This window comes from Nicotiana tabacum, chromosome 20, assembly GCF_000715075.1.
Source record: "Nicotiana tabacum cultivar K326 chromosome 20, ASM71507v2, whole genome shotgun sequence".
Lineage (NCBI taxonomy): Eukaryota > Viridiplantae > Streptophyta > Magnoliopsida > Solanales > Solanaceae > Nicotiana > Nicotiana tabacum.
Genome location: NC_134099.1, coordinates 53802062 through 53817908, shown reverse-complemented (window position 1 = coordinate 53817908; position 15847 = coordinate 53802062).

Genomic DNA, 15847 nt, shown 5'->3' with positions numbered 1-15847 from the left:
TATATGCTTCTTTACATGAAATGTATACAATTCACTATTAAAGCCCATAATTCATCAATTAATCACAATATATCATTGGAATATCATCAAGCAGAAGCATAAACAATAGCTAAATCACCCAAATTTCTCTTATTATCAGTTATTATATTATAAGTTTAGTTTCAGCTTCAGTATATTGCCTTACATACTCGGTACATTATTTCGTACTAACGTCCCTTTCTGGGGGCACTGTATTTCGTGCGTGCAAGTTCAAATAGACAGATAGGTAGACCTCCTCAGTAGGTGTTGTCCGAGTTCCGCTTTATCTATAAGCTCCCCTTCTTTCGGAGTTTCCGAGTCTAGCCGTGTGGTGTATATCTTGTGTATATATGTAGATAGGTTATGGGTAGGTCGGGGACCTGTTCCGATCACAGTACATCTATCAGTATAGGCTTGTAGACATATCCTGTCGGTTAGTGCAGTATGTTGGGCTTGTAGGCCTTGTACGTATATTTTGTTGTCTTGTCAGTTGTAGTAATTATGACGGCCTTGCCGGCTCAGCTTTGTGATGACATTAGTCAGCGTTAGTCTCCATTTAGTTTAATATTTAGTATCGCACATTATCTTGTAATTTGTCCCATAGCCAAAGTATGACATTTCATGTTTAGATTCTCTTAGTCGCAAGTGGTACGCAAGGATAGATGAAACACTAGTGCCAGTCTCGCCCCCGGGCTCGGGGCGTGACAAACTCAACCATTCGCGGACGCGGCATCTCCCTCGCGAACGCGATGACCAACGAGCTCAACCCCTCGCGAATGCGGAACCTCCCTCGCAAATGCGAAGGACAAATCCCCAGCCTCTCATCCTAAACCTTCGCGAACGCGAAGGCCAAAAGTGTGCAACACTCACAACAGATTTCTGCAACTTTTCACAACTTTAAATGATCCGTTTAACCACCCGAAACTCACCCAAGGCCCTCGGGACCTCAACCAAATATTCCAACATATCCCATGACCTCATTCAAACTTGTTCCAACCATCGAAATGCTCAAAACAACATCATAACACCAAATTTGCATCGGATTCAAGCCTAAGAATTCAAAAATCTTTCAAATTCCACTTTCGATCAAAAAATTTATCAACCCATGTCCAAATGACCTAAAATTTTGCACACACATCCCAATTGACACAACGGACATACTGCGACTTCCGGAATTCCATTCCGACCCCTATATCAAAATCTCACCTATCAACAGGAAAACGCCAAAATTCCAATTTCGCCAATTCAAGCCTAAATCTACTCCAGACCTCTAAAACACATTTCGACCACGCTCTTAAGTCCCAAATCACCTCCTGAAGCTATCCGAACCATTGAAACTCACATCCTAGCCATGTAACACATAATTCAACATCCGGATGACTTTTCCAACTTAATCTCCCACAAAAGAGACTAAGTGTCTCCAACCTTACCAAAACCTCTCCGAACCCGAGCCAACAAACCCGATAATACAAAATATAGCTGAACAAGGCAATAAGAAGCAGAAATGGGGGAAATGGAGCGGTAACTCATGAAACAACCGGCCGAGTCGTTACATCCTCCCCCTCTTAAGCAAACGTTCATCCTCGAACGAGTCAAGAAACATACCTGAAGCCTCAAATAGGTGAGGATATCTGCTCCACATCTCTTGCTCAGTCTCCCAAATATCCTCCTCCACGGGCCGACCTCTCCACTGCACTTTCATTGAATCTATATCCTTTGACCTCAACTTTCGAACCTGATGCTCCAAAATAGCCATTGGCTCCACATCATAAGTCAAATCATCAATGAATTGAATCATGCTAAAATTTGAGACAGATCCCCAATATACTTTCGGAGCATAGAAACATGAAATACCAGATGCGCACTCAACAAGTTGGGTGGCAAAGCAAGCTCATAAGCCACCTGCCCAATCCTTCGAAGCACCTTAAATGGTCCAGTGAACCGAGGACTCAATTTACCCTTCTTCCTAAATCTCATAACATCATTCATGGGTGAAACCTTCAACACAACCTTCTCACCAACCATAAAGGACACATCCTGAACCTTCCTATCAGCGTAACTCTTTTGTCTCGACTGCGTTGTACGAAGCCTCTCCTGAATCACCTTCACCTTGTCTAAAACATCCTACACTAAGTCTGTACCCAATAGCCTAGCCTCACCCGGCTCAAACTAGCCAACTGGCCGATCTACATCGCCTCCCATACAAGTCCTCATATGGAGCCATCTGAATACTTGACTGGTAGTTTTGTTATAAGCAAACTCTGCGAGTGGTAGAAACTGGTCCCACGACTCTCCAAAATCAATGAAAGAAGCGCGCAACATGTCCTCCAATATCTGAATAGTGTGTTCGGACTGCCCATCGGTCTGAGGGTAAAAATCTGTGCTCAACTCAACCTGAGTACCTAACTCTCGCTGCGCAGACCTCCAAAACTGCAAAGTAAACTAAGTGCCCCTATCTAAAATGATGGAAACTAGGACACCATGCAAACGAAAAATTTCCCGGATATTGAGCTCTGCCAACCGCTCTGAAGAATAGGTAGTACACACAGGAATGAAGTGTGCGAACTTGGTCAACCGATCCACAATCACCCAAATAGCATCGACCTTCTTCAAAGTCCATGGGAGCCCAACTAAAAAGTCCATGGTGATCCACTCCCACTTCCACTGTGGAATATTCATCTATTGAAGCAAGCCACCCGGTCTTTGATGCTCGTATTTCACCTGCTGACAATTGAGACACCGAGCTACAAATCCCACAATATCCTACTTCATTCTCCTCCACCAATAATGCCGTCTCAGATCCTGATACATCTTCGCGGCACCCGGATGAATGGGATACCGCGAGCTATGGGCCTCCTCCAGAATCAACTCCAGAAGCCCATCTACATTGGGAACACATATCCGCCCTTGCATCCTCAACACCCCATCATCACCAATCGTAACATCTCTAGCATCATCTTGTTGAACTCTGTCCTTAAGTACAAGCAAGTAAGGATCATCATACTGGCGCTCTGATGCGATCATATAAAGATTACCGAGAATTCACACTAGACAATACCCGACTGGGCTCCGAAATATCTAACCTCACTGTCCGATTGGCCAAGACCTGAACAACAACTGCAACAGGTCTCTCCCCAATTGGACTATATGCCAAACTCCCCATACTCATACTAGACATTCCTTTAGCAAACTCCAACAATCTCTGCTACCTCAAATTGAGATACTTCTGCTTGAACAAGTGTTGGAGGCTACGATGATCAGTAAACACCTCAGAAGACACACCATACAAGTAATGCCTCCAAATCTTCAATGTATGGACAATGGCAGCCAACTCCAAATCATGAACATGGTAGTTCTTCTCATAGGGCTTCAACTAACAAGAAGAATAAGCAATAACTCTACCCTTCTGCATCAACACACACCCAATACCAACTCTCAAAGAATCACAATACACGGTATATGAACCTGAAGCTGATGGCAAAAGTAACACTGGAGTTATGGTCAAGGCAATCTTGAGCTTCTGAAAGCTCTCCTCACACTCGCCCGACCACTTGAATAGAGCACCCTTTTAAGTCAACTTGGTCAAGGGAGATGAGATAGATGAGAATCCCTGAACAAACCGGCGGTAATAACCCACCAAACCAAGAAACCTGTGAATTGTTGTGGTTGAGGATGGTCTGGGCCAACTTTGAACCGCCTCTATCTTCTTCGGATCAACCTAAATACCCTCGCTGGATGCCACATGCCCCAAGAAATCCACAGAACTGAGCCAGAACTCATACTTGGAGAACTTTGCATAAAGCTTCTCCTCCATCAATCTTTGCAACACAACTCTCAAATGCTTCGCGTGCTCCTATTGACTACGCGAATATACCAAAATATCATCAATGAAAACTATGAAAAACGAGACGAGATAAGGCAGGAACACGATGTTCATCAAATGCATGAACTTTGCTGAGGCATTGGTCAGCCCAAAAGACATTACCAAGAACTCATAATGACCATATTGGGCCCTGAAAGTTGTCTTAAGAATATCTGAGTCTGTGAAAATGGTAAAAATAATTAAATTTGTTGATGAGATTCTAAAAATATGTGATCTATTCTCGAGCTAGTTGTTAGAGCAGTTGATACTGATAATATAAAGTTTAAAGATTAAATGCAAGCCAAAACAAGACAATAATCGAACCGAAGGTCCTGCTGCCCGTGTGTAGGTTCGGTCGATGGGGGACCTTGGTGTCGACGTCAGGGTCGAGCTCGAGCTATCAGGGATAGTCGGGGATGGGATAATAGTTGAGGATATAATTGAACAAGGCTCTTCACAGCCAATATTAAGTAATATAATAAAGAACAAGTAAGAGAGCGATGTATATTAAGGTGACTTCGAGCCAATATCAAGTCACCAACAAAGAACAGACATGAAAGCAGTAAAGCTAAATGGCTTCGAGCCAGTGAGGGCAAGCGAGTTAGAGAGGAGAAAGAGAGAGACGATATTATTGCACTTGAGTAAAATTGTTGGAGATCTGCCTTTACAGGGTGTTAACGACTCACCTTTTATAGAAAAGGGGAAGTCCAACTTCGTACAAGATACGTTGTGTGATAAAAGAAATAGGATGGGACAACTGGCTACTGTGCGATGTATGCGTGGGCTGATGTCAAGCCGTTTAAATAGACCTGATTGACCCCGGGTGTATTCCTCAGGACATCCCTACGTTGATTGGGGCTTTAATAGACATTTATCCTTGGCAGGATACCGACCGATCTTGAGGGGTGTGACTGGCTTGAGATCCCGGACTTCTAGGATCACCCTTCGAGCTATTCAGTCGAGGATAAATCGGCATCCCGGAATTCATCGTGCACAAATAGTCTCCACGTTTCTTAGAGGAAAGTGATAAGAAATGATATTGATAACCCACTTCTCGATCTCCCATAATCGACGTCGTGCTTACAGTGCAGTCCCCTTTTTACAAGTGTCGAGGCGCCTCACATTTCTGCTTCTCTAGGATTACCCAAAGCGTCGTGATTCTTCGATCTTCATTGTTATCGGTTCCTCTTCTATGAATGCATTGATTATGCCTGTTGTTAAGCTTTTCGACGGAGGTTATGGTGTCATCGGTTACTTTGCCCTCCCTATAAATGGGACTTTTCATGGTTTGTTTTTTATCCAAATTTCTTTTGACAACCATCTCTTCTTCCATTCCTGCTATCTTGAATTTCTGCCATCTCGTCATGTTTAAATCTCGTATCCTCAAGATATTATGCCATGTGTACCGCGGCCCAATCCTCGATCCTCTTTTGATTTGGCGAAGTTGCGACGCTGTGATGCTATTGTTGTTGTTGTTGTTGTCATTGGCTCGGGGTGATGAGGTAGAGGACCGACTTCCTCTGACCCCGGGGATGTTTTGGATTATGCATTGCTACTCAAGAGGGAGCTCGGATTATACACTGCTTCTCACCCTCCTCCCTCAACTTGGCGTTTTACACCCCTTTTGGATTCAAGGGGGGTGTCGACGGTCTCTGTCGGCTGTTGCCTTATGGGCCGAGGCAACATCTCAAGAAGTAGCTTCAAAATGGTAGTACTGGCGGAGATTGTACTAGCCAAATTTTTCACCCAGCCACTTCTCGTTTTCTTCCGGCTTCTCCTTCGTCATTTTGCTCTTCTCCCTGCCTTTCATTTTGCATACCCTCCCTTTTAAAGATGCCATTCCGGGAGGATTGGGATGTGGTCCCCGAGGGGATCGTACTTGGAAGATATTGTCTTTGAGGTCATATTCCTGAGAGGATGATGACAGAGACGCATCATGAATAGGCTAGATCCTTAGGCTCCTGCTGTATGCATATCACTTGTACTTATTCACTTTTTCGTACAGATCCTACATGGGCTTTTGTAATCATATGTAATATAACTATATGTAAGGACCCCTCGAGGGCCATTGTAAGCGAACTCTTGTATAAATACAAAGATATTTTCTTGATTTCTTCCTTCGACACTTGCTGTATTTCTTTATATTTTTGGCAACTACGAGTGCATGATCCTGTTTCTCGGCTGTGATAATGGATTTGAGTATTTTCCTCAGCCTTTGGTTTATGAAACGGCATCGCACGGGGTCGTTTGTGACTTCTTGAACCATACCTGAATTATGCTAATAACTGAAAGCCGTTGGGACCCTCTCTCTTCGTGGAAGCACGGATAATATCTTCAGGCCTCACAATGGCTTTCGAGAAGAGACATGCCTGAGGACTCACGGTCTGGGGATGCTGGTGACTTCCTGGAGGCAATCTCTCGATGGAGGCCTAGCCATGTTTCGGGCCGCTCTGGTCATTACTCGGAATCTATTTTGCATGGGCGTTTGTTAGGGATTCCCACTTCTTCGTAAATTAGCCTTTTTTGGTGGAGGCCTGTTGAGGCTGTATGCCAATTTGGTGAAGGCATTGTTGGTCTGCTAGAGCGCTGTCTTGCTATGGCGGAGGTCTTCGGGGTTGAGCATTACCTCGACACCAGATATGGTGCTGATGGTCGATGCCTTTGATTGGTATTGACTCCATCTGGCCCTTTTCGTATGTAGTCGTGAGATTGCTTCTGCTTTCTGAGGGTCTTCGGGGTTTACTGATTTTATGGTGCTGGTGGGTCATGCCCTTAGCAGCTGCTTATTTATGGCACTACAAAGACCGGGCACGACGATAGATGAGATGTGTGCTTCATAATCATGAAGGAGCTTTTATCGCGGTGAGATGGGCCCATGCTTCTGAGGAGAGTGCATCATTCGAGTAGGTTTGCCGACTTCACTTTGTGGTAGGTTTCAGCATGATCCCTCTGTATCTTGGGTCTTTGAGCTTTTTCGTCAAGGGGCTATACTTCGGTGGGCTCTAGATGAGGGCAGGCCCCTTACGCTTCTTGGAGAGGGAAAAAAGGGTCGAGTTGGTGCACTGATGATTTGGGACATATCAGAGCTCGTTTTACAGAAATCTTTCAGTGAGGCAGGAGTTTTCATGCGGTAAGTGTTTTGCCTTTTTGACCTAAGGGGCAGAGTTGATCGAGCTAGGAATACCTGAAGTATCTAAATGCAGTCTTCGAGCTTTGATCCGTGTAGATATAATTGTGAAGCTGTAGCTTGATTCCTCAAAAGTTTGGATTGGGAACAATCGGTGCCTGGACTAGCATATGACTAAGCTTGGACCGAGGATGATAAAGGAGTGGCGACATATTGCTGATGATTGAGCCGGGTCGGAGCGGGCCTTTGAGGGATGCGTTCATCGTAGATCTTTGGGACAGGCGCTTTAAGACACCCATGCCAGGTGTTCCATTCTTCTAGAGGGATTCGCTCGAGCAAAGGTAGTCAGGCGTGATGCCCGATTTGTTTATTGTCGATACCATGAAGAACAAGGCAGGGGCTGGTAGGCCGTAACCCTTTAAAGGTGGAGCGTAGATTTTATCACTTTGTATTTTGCTATTTATAGAGCATGCTTGTAGATGGAGTGCGCACCTTTCACGCATACATACATATATATATATATATATAATGAGAGAAATCTTAATGTTTTACCTCCTTTATATCTTTTCCCGTACTGCCTTTGATCCGGTGGGCTGGTTTCCGTGTTTTGGCGGGATACTTGTGGGTTCAGATCCGATCAGGCAGGCCCGGGAGCATTCAAGAGCGATCCGTGACGTGTACAGTTGTTAGGCCTCTATGTTTTACCCAGCTGCTTTTAGGCTCAGCTTCTGAGTCAGGACTTTATTTGAGCTTGCCTGTCCTTTGATTTTTTGTGCCCGTGCGGGCGAATGGAGATTGTTCTCATTTCTTGCCCTTGGGTATTTCGCTTTTTCAGCTATTTTGGGTCCAGTCACCGAGTCGCATTGCGATTCGAGCCTTAATTGTCCCTTGAGTTCTTTCCATCCTGCATGGGCGGACAGTGGTGGCCTTCATTTCTCACCCTCGGGCATTTTGTTGTTTCAACTATTTTGGGTCTAGTCTCCGAGTCGCGTTGTGATTCGAGCTTTAATTTGATCGTTGAGTTCTCTTGCCGCATGGGTGGTCGACGATGTACTTTTTTGTTTTCGGGTCGAAGTGACCTTGCAGGCGCATGGCCCGGAGGCTCACTCGGCTTGTTGATTGTGGCATTTATTCCGTGCCTTTAGGCATGTTGTAGTTTAACTATTTTGGGTCCAGTCTTCGAGCCGTGTTGCGACTCGAGCTTCAATTTTACCCTTAAGTGCTTTTGATTTTCAGACCGGCGATAGTGCCTTTTATGCTATTTTGGCAGTTGAGACCTTTTAATAGGTGGCCCGGTGGCTTTCATAGTTAACTATTTTGGATTCGGTCTTCGAATCGGGTTACAATTGGAGCTTATTTTAATCCTCAAGTTGTCAATTTTCAAGCTGGCAACAATGGCTCTTACACTGTTTTGGTTGTAGACACCTTTTAATTTGTGGCCTGAGGCTTGCTTAGCTGGCGACAATTAAATTTGTAGATAGGATTCTAAAAATATGTGATCTATTCCCGAGCTAGTTGTTAGAGTAGTTGATGCTGATAATATGAAGTTTAAAGATTAAATGCAAGCTAAAACGAGACAATAATCGAACCGAAGGTCCTGCTGCCCGGGTGTAGGTCCGGTCGATGGGGGACCTCGGGGTCGACGTCAAGGTCGAGCTCGAGCTATCAGGGATAGTCGGGGATGGGATAACAGTTGAGGATATAATTGAAATAAGGCTCTTCACGACCAATATTAAGTAATATAATGAAGATCAAGTAAGAGAGCGATGGATATTAGGTGACTTCAAGCCAGTATCAAGTGACGAACGATGAACAGACAAGAAAGCAGTAAAGCTAAATGGGTTCGAGCTAGTGAGGGAAAGCGAGTTAGAGAGGAGAAAGATAGAGGAGATATTATTGCACTTAAGTAGAATGCTTGGAGCTCTGCCTTTACAGGGTGTTACCGACTCCGCTTTTATAGAAAGGGGGAAGTCCCAACTTCGTACAAGATACGTTGTATGATAAAAGAAATAAGATGGGACAACCGACTACTTTGTGATGTACACGTGGGCTGATGTTGAGCCGTTTGAATAGACCTGATCGACCCCGAGTGTATTCCTTGGGAGATCCCTGGGTTCATCGGGGCTTTAATCGACATTTATCCTTGGCAGGATACTGGCCGATCTTAATGGGCGTGACTAGCTCGAGATCCCGGGCTTCTGGGATCACCCTTCGAGGTATTCAGTTAAGGAGAAACCGGCCTTACAGATTTCACCGTGCACAAAGTAGAAACAATGTGAATACAAAATAGGAAGGTGACTACGAAGCCTGCGAACATAGCAACAGGTTTTACGTTGAGTCTTCTCAGTAATGGTCTGCACTGGTACTAGCAATCAAATATCTGGATTTGTACAAAAATGTACATAAGTGTAGAATGAGCACACCATAGCGGTGCCCAACAAGTATCAAGACTAACCTCGGTAGAGTAGTGACGAGGAACAATCAAGACACCCACTGGTCTAATAAACTTAACAAGTATAAGTACAGGAACAAAAGAATACGGTATCTACATAAATACTACTCAATACGGCTAACAATATAATAATTTCAATATGCAAGGAAACAATAAGTATCATTAAAGCTACACAGAAGAGTGAATGGAACACAACCTAAATCTGAAACCTCACATACAACAAGGGCAAGTAATAACTCAACAATTACAACCGCTTTTACATTAGGTTTTAATCAAACAAACTCCACTAGGTACCGAACCTCGGATAAATCACCACTAACGGGTCTCAATACCTGAACCTTAACACTCGGCATCATGTGCCCTCACAACACCTCATAATCGCACTAATGATTCACGTACCAATATAGCCATTTTCACATAGAAGGCTGGTAACAAGGGTGTGCATTTATACTCAACAATATCAAGAAGACCTCTTATACGATAAGGGTGCTTAACTGCATGTATGCTTGTGCAAGTGTCCTAACATAGACCAAATCATCAATTAAGCATAAGGAAAAGAACGGACATCACATAGAATGTTTTCTCATATAGAATCCTCTTTGGCTCTGTAAAAATTGCATAGTTGCACCGCATGGTGCGACATGCCACACAGGATGTTAGTGGGGTTTATGAAGAAGCATCACTGTCACGACCCAAACCGATGGGCCGCAATGGCTACCCGGTACCTCACTCAACCGAGTACCTATGTAGTGTATCTTTTGTATCCTTCTATTATAGGTAAATGAGCCAGAGAGGTTGTTATGGGATAAGTACAATAAAACGTGGAGATATACTCGACATTGGATGATCCAACATGTAATCCAAACTTATACATATGACGTACGAGACTATAAGGCCAAAATAACCACTCGTATACTGAGCATAGGCCAACAAGGCCATACAACCGTTTTTCGTACATGACATCTATCTACAAGCCTCTAAGAATACATAATTTTCATAAACGTCAGGACAGAGTCCCGCCATACCAAAAAATACTCGTCTAAATTATACTAACCAAACAAGCATCTCCGAAACAAATAGAGCGGGCCAACATCTTCCGCTGAGCTGATAGCCTACTTGAAGGGCTCTTAACCTGTCTATCGGGACCTGCAGGCATTAAACGCAGCGTCCGCATGCAAAAGGGACATAATTATGAATAAGGTACCGAGTATGTGAGGCACATAAACAAGTACATAACAGACATGGAAGAAATATAGAGTAGATGACCCAACCTGTAAGTCTGGATAACTATGTAAATCATGAAATAATTATAGTTTCATACATATGTGTATGAATGTCATGTCGTGTATAGGTACATGTTTCATAACATCATCAAACCTTTGGGGGCATCCCATCATATTATCTCGTCCATTGTGGGCAAAATCATCAACATATACCAGCTGATCAGGTGGTGATGCGTATATAACGACATAACCTTTTCCCATATTCCATGTACATATACATACATATATATATGTATATATAATGCCACCAGGTCATGGGTCATTATAGATGAATGCAATGCATAAATGCATAAGAAATATGTTAATAAGATTTTCTCGAAATGCCATAAAAATCCATATGCCTTTCGAATAAACTTTATCAAATACGTATTTTTCTGAGACCCATGAACAGAAGATAAAATTATAATTCACATGGGGAATCAAGAATATAGACACCCCTAGTATTTCTATGAATTGAGTCATTTATGAAAGTTGTGCATTGATAATAGGCTAGATTTATGTAATATGGCGATTGTTTATGCCCCATCATGATTATGTTTCACTATGATAATATAGTTAAATGATGATAAATTGACTCTAATTATGAATTTCACACGTTGCAGGAGTGAGTAGCACGTATGAGAACTTAAAGCTGTGATTGGAGCTAAATTGAAGCAATAAAAGCCTCTAGGAGTAGAGTAAGTGGGAAGACAAGAAAAAGAAGAGATGAAATGAAGACCTGGACTAGCGTGGCCATTAGCGCGACCACGCTAGACCAGATGGTCGAGGTAGAATGATAGGGCATATGTGTGGTTACTAGCGCGTCCATTAGCGTGACTGCGCTAGCCCAGTTCCGAAAAAGTAAAATTCAGGGGTAAAATTGGATGTTCGGGGGCAAATCCACTTAACCTATAGAAGGTCTAGCTCGCCCAAGAGATCATTATCAAGGCTTTCATAGCTTAGTTCAAAAAAAGGAGAGGCAAGAGGCAAGGAGGATAATTTAACATCGAGTTCTTCCTTTCTTCCTTTTGTTTTTATGATTTGTGATGAATTTGAATATTGTTATGATGAAGAATGGTATGAGTAGCTAAATATTTAGTATAAGGTTTTGATGGAACCTATTGAAGGATGAACTTCTTGTTATGTTAATATAGTTTTTCCAGTTTAATCTCTATTTGTTCAACTATGTACTTGTTGTAGTTAATTGACAGGATCCTCAATTAGCAGTGCCTATTTAGTGTTCATAACTTGGGAGAGAGTGCATATTTAGGTAATTGTTGAACAACACCACTCTCAAAGTGTTTGAGAGATCAATAACTGAGGGTTTAAAGGCAGGATTAGGGATAACGAAGTCTTGGGTGCAATCTAAAGTGAGCTGTAATAAACAAAGCCAACTAGTGTATCTCGGGAGAGTGCGGCTAGTAATTATTGTGATTGCTCGGGAGAGATTTACGGTAATAAGAGTGCTTATGATTGATAAAGACGATTATACAAATCTATATGAAACATAACCGGAAGGGATTCCATCAATAGGGGAAATCATATCCTTAGAACCTTCTCTTAATTATTTACAACATAATCATAGTTAGTTTTCAGTTGCTTACTTACATTCATTCTTAGTTAGTAGAAACATCCTCAATTGTTATTCATAATGTTTGGGAAGTTGATTCTGTAGAATTTAATAAGTATAACGAGAGTAATTGATAGGTTAATTCCTTGTGGGTTCGACTCTGGGCTAAATAATTAGATTGTATTTGCAACGTCCGCGTGTCCCTTTTATAAGGCATAGTTGGGCGTGATCAAATTTTGGTGTCGTTGCCGGGGACTTAACGGTGTTATCAATTACAATTGAATGAAGTACAAAAATTCTTAGTGTAGTTAGTTTTCTCTATAACCAATTTTTACGTTGAAATTTTAACGTTTGTTGACTTGGTTGTACAGGTGCATGCCTAGAAACTCATCGAGAACTGGTGAAGTATTTGAAGCATTATCAGATCCGAGAGATTTTTCAAGGCCTTGAATCGGGCCAACCGGAAAAACAAACAACAACAAACAATTGAATAATTCGAACCAGACATGGGGGATCACTAAGTAGACCCAGCTGTACCAATAGCGCTAGTGGAACCTCTTGTGCCAGAGGCTGGTCACTATGACTGGGCACAACCCATAACAGAAAATCTGGCCACAGCGATTTTAGTCCCGTAGATACAGGCCGAATCATTCCAAATCACAAATAACATGCTGCACTTGTTGCAAAATAAGGGACTATTTTTGGGGTCACAAGTTGAAGATCCTCAATAGCACATGAAGAATTTGCTTTCAATCTGCAAAACCCAAAGGCAACCCAACGTAACTCTGGAAGGAATCAATTGTTATTGTTCCATTCTCACTGACAGGAGTTGATCTGACGTGGCTAAACTCAATCCCTATTAATTCCATAACAACTTGGGAGGAGTTAGTCAAGCAATTCGTGAACAAATTCCATCCACTCAATAAGACTGTTCAGCAAATTGATGAAATTTTGAGCTTCAAATAGAGAACAATGGAGACACTGCATAAAACATGGGAATGATTCAAAAGGATGGTTATATGTCTGCACCATGGTATTCCAGATCTGATGTTGCGACAACAATTTTACATGGGATTGTCAGATAGCGTGAAGAACATTGTTGATGTTTCAACTGGTGGAACATTTTTGAGCAAAACATGGAGAAAAGGCCAGAATCTGCTTGACAATATGGCACAAAATTCAGGATGGACAACCAGGAATGCACCGATCACTCCAGTTGTTCACTTAGTGCCCTTAGATCCATCCAACTCTATGGCTGAAAATATGGCCACCTTATTGACACAGATGAGTATCCTCACCAAAAAGGTGGAAGAGTCAGGGCAGAAGCAGCAGGTACACATTGTAGATACTACCAATGGGGGCTTGTGCACATCTTGCAGTAGTCAGCCAATTGGTAACTAGTGGAATGCAGAACATGATCATCATCACTACCCTGAAGACATGAACTATGTGTCTAATTATAGAGGTCAGAGACAGGGTTGTCAGAATTGGGGCTAGCAAAATCAGTCGTACATGCCAATCTAGCCACAGTTCAACAATGGGAACATGGGAGGTATGAGAACTCCTAACAATATGGTGCCTTACCCAAGGCCACAGGGATATAACAATCAAAGACAGCAACAAGGGTATCACCCTCCTTAGCAGCAGCATGGTGGACGACATGAAGATGGGTTTCCTAAACTTGAGGCACTGATGCAGTAGGTTATTGTGTCTAATGCAAATATTAGTGAAAGAGTATATGCACATGATTCCGCTGTCAAGAATATTGAAGTGCAGATGGGCCAAATTTCGATGTCTCTAAACAATCGTCCTAATAGCACATTACCTGCAGACACCCAAATAAATCCAAAAGATCAAGGCCCGAAGCAGCTGATGGTAGTGAGTCTACATAATGACAGAGATTTGGATGTGGAGCAAGAGAGGGTGCAAGAAAGAAGACAGGATGAGACACTCATACCAGTGCCCATTAAGCTACATGAGTCAACGAAACTGACAAAGGTGATAGTCCAGACTGCCCTGGAAGAATATAACATTCAGATTGAGAGAAAAAGCTGAGACAGCCCAGGAACAAGTAGTTGAGGTGGCAGCTGATAAAGAGCAGTCCCAAATCATTGGGCAGAAGAAACCTCCTGCACCATTCCCTTAGAGGTTGGCTAAGTAACAAAAAGAGGAGCAATACAAGAAATTCTTGGAGATGCTGAAACAAATCCAAATAAATATTCCATTGATAGATGTTTTGAAAGAGATGTCTGTTTATGCAAAAATGATGAAGGACTTAATGTCCTAAAAATTCGATTTCCATTACTTGGCCACGATGACTGTTACTTAGACCTGCAGTGTAGTGGTGACTAGATCAATTGCGGAGAAGCTATCTGACCCAAGGAGCTTTACAATTCCTTGCACTATTGGTAATTTTGCTTTTGCTAAGGCACTTTGTGATCTAGGGGCCAGCATAAATCTTATTCCCCTGGCGATTTATAGTAGACTGGGGATTGGAAGAGCTAGAACCACCTCTATGTTGTTGTAGCTGGCTGACAGGACCGTAAAAAGACCCTCTGGTATCCTAGATGATGTGTCTTGATTCGGATGGGGAAATTTGTGTCCCCTGCAGATTTTGTGATCTTAGACTGCAAGATGGATGAAGAAATTCCCATAATTTTGGACAGGCCGTTCTTGGACACTGGGAGAGCTCTCATTGATTGTGAGACTGGGAGCTCAAGATGAGATTGAACGACAAAGAGATGACATTCAATGTGCAAAAAACTATGAGGCAACCAAGTGAATTCTCCAATTGCTCTCTTATTGATGTCGTGGATGTAATCGTAGAAACTGATGATGAGATGCTGACTATTAAGGACCCTTTTGTTGTACGTCTGATGAATTTAGATGATGTGATTTGAGAAGAACTAGCAGAATGGGTATTGGCGTTAGAGGGCAGATGGTTCTGGGATAGAACTCTTGAATTTGAGCCCTTGCACTTAGAAAAAAGAGAAACTCCTCTAGCCAAACCATCCATTGAAGAACCATCAAAGCTGGAATTGAAGCCACTGCCCGCCTATCTCAGGTATGAGTTCCTTGGACCTGACTCTACATTACCTATTATTATGTCATCTAGTTTGTTAGATGTGCAGGCATAACAACTCTTGCAGGTACTCAAAGAGTGTAAAACTGCCATTGAGTGGACCATGGCAGACATTAAGGGGATTAACCCCGCCTACTGTATGCATAAAATTCTACTGGAAGAGGGACACAAACCTTCCATGGAACACCAAAGAAGGCTGAACCCCAATATGAAGGAAGTGGTGAAGAAAGAAGTGATAAAGTGGTTATATGCGGGAATCATTTTTCCATTCTATGATAGCAACTGGGTTAGCCCATTGCAATGTGTTCCTACGAAGGGTGGCATAATGGTGATCAAAAACGATAACAATGAACTGATGTCAACAAGAACCGTCACGGGCTGGAGAATTTGCATGGACTACAGAAAGTTAAATATGGCCACCCGGAAAGACCACTTCCCACTTCCCTTTATTGATCAGATGTTAGACAGATTGGA